The sequence below is a fragment of the Eublepharis macularius genome, chromosome 2, assembly GCF_028583425.1.
Source record: "Eublepharis macularius isolate TG4126 chromosome 2, MPM_Emac_v1.0, whole genome shotgun sequence".
Taxonomy (NCBI): Eukaryota; Metazoa; Chordata; class Lepidosauria; order Squamata; family Eublepharidae; genus Eublepharis; species Eublepharis macularius.
Genome location: NC_072791.1, coordinates 150,622,133 through 150,631,802, shown reverse-complemented (window position 1 = coordinate 150,631,802; position 9,670 = coordinate 150,622,133).

Sequence of the window (9,670 nt, the reverse complement as noted above, 5' to 3'; positions counted from 1 at the left end):
TTCCCGGCCATGTCAGACGCTCCTCTCCACAGGTCCGGGAGGAAGCAGCTGAGCAGCCTGACCGGGTGGTTGACCTGCGAGGGTTAACCCCCAGGACTCCCAGGGAGGGGGTCAGGGGCCGGAGCGCTGCGAGAAGAGCCCCCTGAAGTCGATCCAGGGGGTAAATAGCCCGTCTGCTCCTATGGAGGCCGGCAGACTTGCGCAGCACATCGCATGCTGCCGGGCCATGGAGAACGGCAACAAGCAGATTTAAGGTGAAAACCTGTAAGTAAGCAGATCCCTTCTGTTACTCTAAGCGTATGCGAAGGATTGGTGGGAGTTGAAGCTTAAGAATGCTCGGATATCTTCCCCTTCATTGAGTTTTGGAACTTAGTTGGCGGACTCCCCCCCACCCAAGATGGCGACGAAAAAGCAGAGCTCTGCTGTGGGCAAATCGGTTCCGGCTGCATTGCAGGGAAAGGGAGAGACTCTTGAAGAGGTGGTTAAATGGTCGGTCTTTGAAGCTATGAAGCCCTTTGTTGATAAGCTAAATGAAATCGTACAAAGAGTTGGCTCAGTTGAAAATGAAGTGAAAACCATTAAAGATGTAGCGCTCGAGGCAGAGGAATCTGCTCGTGAAAATGCAACACTCATGAGAGCTATAAACAAAGAAGTAAAGCTTTTGGAGAATCAATTGATAGGACTACAAGTGGATCGTGCTCAGACGATATTGCATTTACAGAATGTGAAGGAGGAGGAAAGTGAAAATTTAAAGGATTTGGTGTCGGAACTTTTGGCGTCATTCGCAAAGGCAACTAAAGAAGAGTTAAAAAGCGATATTCTGGAAGTCTGTCGGACATCTTCAAAATATGCAATGAAGCGTCAGCTGCCTCGCGAGATTATTATTGATTTTTCATCTAAGAAGACTCGGGACACCATTTTATACAATTCGACCAACGTGGACTTGGACTTTCTTGGCAACAAGGTTAAGATATTGAAGGACGTTCCATTTTTAGCTCGGAAAAGAAGATTCAAATACAAAAGGTTTGCAGCTCTTCTGAGAAAGCGTGATATAAAATACAAATGGTTATTTCCGGAAGGCATCTGGTTTAGATATAAAGACCAAGCCTACAAGATAATATCGGAAGTACAGCTGAAGGATTTTGTGCTTTAATCATCAAGAGTTTGAGCAAGAAGAAGATCCAGAATCTGAAGGGGGGAGAGGGGAGGAGGGAGTGAGCGCAGCTATTGTAGCTGTTCAAAGAGAACTAAGACCGAGACGCGGGGGGGGGGGGGGAGAAGACCTGATCCTGACTGTAGTTTGTATCTTATAAGATCTACCAATCTAATAGCATATTAGAAAGTTTAACTTCAAATAATTGTATTATGAAGGGAATTCAATACTTGTAGCTGTAGTCTGTGTTCTTATGTTGTTTTTCCCCTCTCCCCTTGTTTCCTTTTTCCTTTTTCTGTTTGTAGTTTTGATGTTAGTAATTAGAAAATAATTTTTTTTTAAAAAAAAAATTAAAATCTAAGGCAGCTCCTTGGTATAAACTAATCAAATTTGACCATTTAAGATCTCCTTACCTAGCCAGTATTTCTCTTTATAACCTCTGAGTGTCTTTCACTGCTCTGCGCTTTCAGATGATGTAGACAGCTCTTTTGGCAGGGTGTTGTTCTCACGCCCTTATGGAACATCGCACCTGCATTTGTGGATTACCTGCAGTAGAGAACCTTTCCCACTAACTACTATATTGTCCATCATATAGTGTACCCAGAGCTAAATTTTTGGCCAGAATCCTTTTTTTTTTTAAAGAATATTTATTGGATGGGTTTACAAACATAAACATAATCATCATTATCATTTTCCACCCCATTGCATTTTCCCCATCCTTTCCCCCTCCCTTTTCTAATGACTCCCAACAGTTTTCCATACCCAACTTAACCTAAAGAATATATACTATAAATTCTTAAAATCTATAATAATATATATAATATATATCTATATAATACATACTGATCTAGTCTATTTAGTTGTATTAACTATCTTAATATAATACTTATCTAAATTAAGAGTATAAAAATATATAAGTATATAATAGGTACATATACTAACTAAATATATATATGTGTGTGTGTATGTGTGTATGTGTGTATATATATATATATATATATATATATATATATATATATATATATATATATATATATATATATATATATATGTATGTATGTATATATAATATACTAATCCTTAAATACCTATTATCTATATTATAAATCTATTGCTTCTATTACATCACTAAAATATTGTATATACTCCCTATTACTTATTGTTCAACCTTATTACTTCCCATATGAATACGCTGTCTTACTCTTAACTTTACAATACTATAATACTATAACTCTATACTAATCCAATAAAATATAATAAAATATACCCCCTTTTAACCTTAAGTAAGTTTCTATCTCCCCTTTAACAATTATCCAATGACCACAATTTCCCCTTCATGTCCCACTTTTTCTCCACATATTTCTTGAATTTTTCCCAGCTTAATGTATATTCCAATACTTCTTGCTCTTTCAATTTCCTCGTTAATTTGTCCATTTCTGCCATGTTCAGAACTTTCAAGATCCAGTCTTCCATAGATGGTATCTCCTGAGTCTTCCACAACTGTGCATAACACATTCTGGCCGCCGTAATCATATAAAATACCATAACTCTGTCCATTTTATCAAAGTCTTCTAGGTTCATACATAATAACAACAATTCCGGGGTTTTAATTATATTCCTTTGTAAAATATCCGACATAACCTTTACTATATCCCCCCAGAACGGTTTTGCCTTGTCACAAGACCACCACATATGATAAAATGAACCTTCATGTTGTTTACATTTCCAACATTTATCAGACATCTGACTTACCATTGGACAACTTCTTCGGTATTAAATACCATCTATACATCATTTTATAAACATTTTCTCGCACCGTGGTACATGCTGAAATTTTAACTGTATTTTTCCATACCTTTTCCCAGGCTTCCATTGAAATTTCCCTATTACAGTTTATTGCCCATTTAACCATCTGAACTTTAACAACCTCCTCCTCTGTAAACCATTTCAATAATATCTTGTATATTTTAGAAATCATTTTCTTCCCCGCCCCTGAAGCAAGCAGTTCTCAATCTCAGAATTTTGTAGCCTAAAACCATTTTTCCTTTTGTCCTGCTCATACAAATCTTTTATCTGCATATATTGAAACCATCCATATTGGAATGGCAATTCATCATTACCTTTAAGCAAATAATTGTTCTGTTTTATCTCAAGAATTTCTTTATATGTCAACCAGTCTCCCCCTGCATATTCCGTTCTTGGATTTACTACTTCAGCAGGAATAATCCACATTGGTATAGTCTCTTACATATATTTCTTGTATTTGGTCCATACAGCAAACAAGCTTCTTCTTACATAATGATGAAAAAACATAGAGTCTGCTTTTACTTTGTCATACCATAGATATGCATGCCATCCAAATAGTTTATTATATCCTTCCAATGCTAACAGCTTCAAATGCTTCAATGTCAACCATTCCTTTATCCAGTCCAAACATACCGCTTCATGATATAATTTAAAATTTGGTAATTGTAAACCTCCTCTTTCTTTTGCATCATACAGTACCTTCATTTTAACTCTGGGTTTCTTTCCAGCCCAAACAAAGTTTAATATTGTTCTCTGCCACTTTTCAAATTGTTTACTATCTTTAACAATAGGTATTGTCTGTAGTAGAAACATCATTCTTGGAAGAACATTCATCTTAATTACTGCAATATGACCTAACCATGACAAATTCATTTTGTTCCATTTAATCATATCTTTATCTATTTGTTGCCATAGCTTGTCATAATTATTCTTATAAAGATCAATATTTTTCACTGTCACTTCCACTCCTAGATATTTAACTTTGTTCACTACTTCACATTCTACCTTGTCCATCAACTCCTTTTGCTGTTGTTTAGTCATATTTTTACACAATATTTGGGACTTCACCTTATTTATAACAAATCCAGCTAAATCTCCAAAGTCTTTCATTTTCTTCATCAATTTTGGCATGCACTCTACTGGATCCTCCACTATCACCATTATATCATCGGCAAAAGCTCTAACTTTATATACAAATCCTTTTGTCCTCAGTCCTCTTATTGAATTGTCTTCTCTTATTTACCTAAGTAAAATCTCCAATACCATTACAAACAGAAGTGGGGAAAGCGGACACCCTTATCTTGTTCCTTTTCTTATTTCCAGCTTTTTCGTTACATCCGAGTAGGGGTGTGCAAGCCAAAAATTTTCGGCTATAGCCGAAAGTAGAAAGCCGAAAGAAGATTCTCTATCGTTAAAGCCGAAAGCCGAAACAAGAATCTCTTTCGGCTTTCGACTTTCGGGATTCTTTCGGCATTATTTCGGCATTCTTTCGGCTTTTTTCTATGGGAAAATGCCTCCGTCTTCCAGGACGCCTGGAGGAGGCATTTTCCCACCAAATAAGCCCAAAATTGGTGGGGACCTTCCTCTAACCCTTCTCTAACAACCACCCAAGTTTCAGACAGATTGGACTTTGGGGGGCCATGTTATGGCCCCCCAAAGCAGGTCCCCCCATCCTCCCATAAGAAAGCGAAGGAGCAGCATATTGTTAGCATGCTGCTGCTGATCTTTCTTCATTATTTCCTATGGGGAAAAAATGAAGAGGCAGGCTTCCTTTGCCAGGGGTGGCATTTTGCATGCAAAATGCCCCCCAGCCCTCAGGGGCCCTTCTCCCACCCCTCCTCCCACCCCCCACCAAGGCTCAGCCTGCTCCCACTTGGGGGGGCATTTCATGGCCTCCCCAAGTAGGTGCTCTAATCTCTACCACTGACAGCTGGGGGAGGCTTGTGTTGCCAGGGGTGGCATTTTGCATGCAAAATGCCCCCCAACCCTCTGGGGCCCTTCTCCCACCCCTCCTCCCACCCCCCACCAAGGCTCAGCCTGCTCCCACTTGGGGGGGCATTTCATGGCCTCCCCAAGTAGGTGCTCTGCTCTCATCTCTACCACTGACAGCTGGGGGAAGCTTGTGTTGCCAGGGGTGGCATTTTGCATGCAAAATGCCCCCCAGCCCTCTGGGGCCCTTCTCCCACCCTTCCTCCCACCCCCCACCAAGGCTCAGACTGCTCCCACTTGGGGGGGCCATTTCATGGCATCCCCAAGTAGGTCCTCTCAGCCCCTAAAGTCCACCCCTTACAGCCCCACACAAACCCAATTCCCCCCCAGCTGCCACACACAGACCCAAATCCCCACATTAGCCCCTCACAGACCCAAATCCACCCCCACCTGCCCTACACCCATAACCCCAGGAACAGGCTGGCAAAGGCCAGCCCTCTCCCTTTGTTCCCTATGCTGGGAACTTCTAAACTCTCTTTCCCTGGGCAATTCTGCACAGCCCAGGGGTGCCACAATGGTGGGCACACTTCTGAGTGCCAGCTGGTCCCTGTGAAAGAGCACCTGAACCACAGACACCCTCCCTCAAATTCCCCCACCACCTACAGAGATGGCTGGCCAGCCAGCCCCATTGTTCCCTATGATGGGAACCAACTGCACAACAAAGAATAAAACAAGAACAACACAAAATAAAGTTTTAAAAAAATTATATTCTCCCTTCCAAAGTACAAGTAGGCAAAGCATTATGACACATTACACCAGCAGTCCCCCACACAGAAAAATTAAAACAAAACCGAAAAGCAAAAACAAAGCCGAAAGAAAGCCGAAAGAATCCCGAAACGTTTCGGCTTTTTTCTTTCGGCTACCCAAAACGTTTCGGCATTCCCCGAAACGTTTCGGCATTCCCCGAAAGAAGCCGAAACACTTTTGTTTCGGCATTCTTTCGGCATTCTGAATGCCGAAACGCACATCCCTACATCCGAGTTAACAATTATATTTGCAGATTGATTATTATATATTGCTTTTATTGTTTGTATAAATTTCTCTCCCAACTGCATCTTCTCCATGGTTGCAAACATAAACTCCCAGTTCAAATTGTCAAAAGCTTTCTCCGCATCCACAAAAAAAACCCCAACCTGCTTCCCTGGGTTTTTATCATAGTACTCAAGGGCATTCAGCAATATTCGTAAGTTATTTTTTATTTGTCTTTCCGGTAAGAAACCAGCTTGATCTTCTTCTATAAATTCCACTAACCACACCTTAAGTCTTTCCGCTAATATCTTAGCAAATATTTTGTAGTCATTATTAGTTAGAGATATTGGTCTATAATTCTTAACATTACTTAAATCTAATGTCTCCTTTGGTATCAATGTAATATGAGCCTCATTCCATGTATCTGGCATCTCTGCCCCCTCCAATATCTCATTCATCACTTTTTGCATCAATTGTTTTAAATCCTCTACCATCACTTTATAAAATTTTGCTGTAATTCCATCCGGTCCCGGAGCTTTACCAAGTGTAGTAGCTTGTACTGCTTGCACCACTTCCATTGTTGTTATTTCAGCACCAAGCTTCCCTTTTAGCTTCTCCGGCACCTTAGGTAAATCAATCATGTCAAAATAGTCTCTTATCTTTTCAGAGTCCACTATTTTTTCCTGGTATAGTCTTGCATAATATTTATAGAATGCTCTCTCAATCAGTCCTTGATCATATAATTCCTTCCCCTCTTCCATAATTTTACTTATTGTTCTTTTTTCTCTCTTTTTCTTCAGTTGCCACACCAAATATCTCCCTGGTTTATTAGCTCCTTCAAATGATTTTTGCTTCATTTTCTTCAGTTCCCACTCCACTTCCTTATTTTCCATAACCCTAATTTGTTCTTGCAATAACTTTATTTCATACAACAAGTTCTTTTTACCTGGCCTCTTTTTCAATTGCTGTTCTACTTGAATAATTTTTTCCTGAATCTCTTTTAACTTCATTTCTTTTTTCTTTTTGTCTCTACCATTTAAATCCATCAACACACCTCTAATTACTGCTTTATATGTATTCCAGACCTTATGTGTTCACACTCCTTTATCAACATTACATTGAATAAAAAACTTTGTTTCTTTTTTAAGCACCTCCACACATTCTGGGTCTCCCAAAAGATCCTCATTAATTCTCCATCTCCGTTTCTTGTTTCTCATTCCAAATCTCCACATCACAGGATTATGATCTGAGCTAATTTTCAGTAAAATATCAATCTCTTTAGTAAATACTACCAGTTCTTTAGACGCCCAGATCATATCTATTCTAGAAAAGGATTGATGACTAGTTGAGAAGAAAGTATATTGCTTCGATTTAGGGTTGTATTTTCTCCAAATATCCTCTATTTTCTTGTACCTGAATTTCAAAAAATGACTTTGGTAATTTCCCTGCCCTTACTTTACTTGGTGATGAGCTTTTATCCAACTGTAAATCCACAACTCCATTCATATCTCCAGCTACAATTATATGATCATAAGTCAATTGTTCCATCTGCTCTCTTAAGTCTTTAAAAAATAAATCCTTAGAACCATTCGGCGCATATACTCCAAGTATCAACTTTTTTTTGGCATTACATAAAAATTCCACAGCCAGGTATCTTCCATTTTTATCAGAAACTATTAATTTGGGTTGCAATTCTTCCTTAATATATATAACAATTCCCCTCTTCTTTTGTTTTGTTGCCAAAAAAATTGTTTTCCTAACTTCTTATTATATAGATATTTAACATCTTGATCTCTAATATGAGTCTCTTGTAAGCAAATCATATTACTTCTTTGTTTAGATAGCCAATGTAACACAGCTTTTCGTTTAGAGGGTGAATTGAGTCCGTTAACATTCCATGAAATTAATTTGTACTCCATAATTATAATCTACTTGAGCTAGGAAAGTCTTTTCCATTCTCCATCAGAAAGACGTCCATTGCATATTTTGACTTAATCACTTGTCTCCCTGATTGGAATTCAAAAGTCACTCCTTCCGGCAACTCCCATCTATATCTAATTTCAGCTGCCTTCAGCTTTTGTATCAAATCTCTATATTTTTACCGATCTTGGAGCACTTTTCGTGGTACTTCTTTCATAATTCGAACCCTTGTCCCAGCTATTTCCAGTGGAGTCTCAAAATACCTTCTAATAATTTCCTCCTTCATTCTCCTTGTGGTCAATTGGACAATAATATCTCTTGGTAAATTCTTTTGTTCTGCATACTTTGAGTTGACTCTGTACACGATATCCAAGTGTATCATCATTTCCTCCTCTGTTTGTTCTAGAAATTTTGCCAATATTTCAGCTACTTGTTTCAGAGCAGATCTGCCCATTTTCTCCGGCACACCCCTCATACAGATCTGCCTATCCATTGCTTTACATTCCATCATCACAATTCTTTCACCCATGCCCATAGTCTCTGTCTTTATAGCCTCTGTTTTTTTTTCTCCATCCTGCACCATCTGTTGTGTTTCTTGCACTTTTTGTTGGGTGTTCTGTAAATCTGTTTTTATTGCCTCCATCTCTTTTTTAACCTCCGTTATTTCCGTCTTAATCACTTCTTTAATTTCCATCATTAAATTTTTCTGCAGTTGCTGTACCATCTCCCGAATCTCTTTATTTCCCTCCGTTATTTTTTTGTCCAAATTCTCCATAGCAGCTTGCCAGTCCTTTTCTTTTTTTGAAGCCATCGAGCTTGCTTTGGGCCCCCACGAATCTGCTCTCTTTCTTAACTCCGTCTTCCTTTTAATTCAAGCCTCAATTCTTTTATGTCAAAATTTCAGTCGTCTGCCCTCAGTTAAAATGGCGGTTAAGGCTTCCCTTACCCTTAAGATGTCGGCCGATGTTTTTCTATGGTATAAAATGTTGGGCGATCTTTCTCTATGGTAATGATGTCAACACAATGATCTTCCCTTACTTTCAATGGTGAGCACTTTACTTCCTCTTCCTCTTCCCTTACTTTCAATGGTGGGCGCTTCACTCCCTCTTCCAATGTTGTTTTCCTTCCAGCTCTTCCAGCTCTTCCTGACCTCTCCCTCGCCGCTCTGTCTCCTCTCCGTCTATTATACTCTACTGTAGCCACTTCCTGCCTCGCGTCGCTTCTTCCGATTCCCATGATCCTCCCTCTGCGTTGCTATCTCCCCAACCGCAAGTATGCAAAACAATATTCTTTCTTTGCTCTTTTTAGCTCTTTTTCACTCTCAAACTTCAAATTAAACAACTCAGTTCTTTAGTATGCCTTTTCCGCCTAGTATCTCAGTTCTTCATTTTTTTATAAAATCGCTCTTTGTTCAGTAAAATAGTCCATTGGGGGAGATAGTAATCTTTACTTAACACAAACTTCTTGGGTTGTACTCACTGCTTCAAACATCCAATTCTGTCAAATTCTGTTCCTGAGGCTTGGGGTACGACGAGCCTATACCAATTTAATGACTCCAGAAGCTGCTGCAGAGATTTTAGCCGCCCTTCTCCGAGGAGGATCTCAAGGCTTGGGAGGAAAGCCCTTAATTCAGAGCCTCCCACCCACCGAGACCCTTCACTCTCGGGGCTTCAAGCATTCTGGCCTGATTTCTGACTGAAATCAGGGGGCTGTGGGCAATCAATGCACCCCACCAGCCAAAAACAGCACTTCGGATGGTCCAGAGTTCCAGATCATGACGTTCTTACCATTACCCCCAACCGGGAGTCTTGGCCAGAATCCTATCAGTGACAA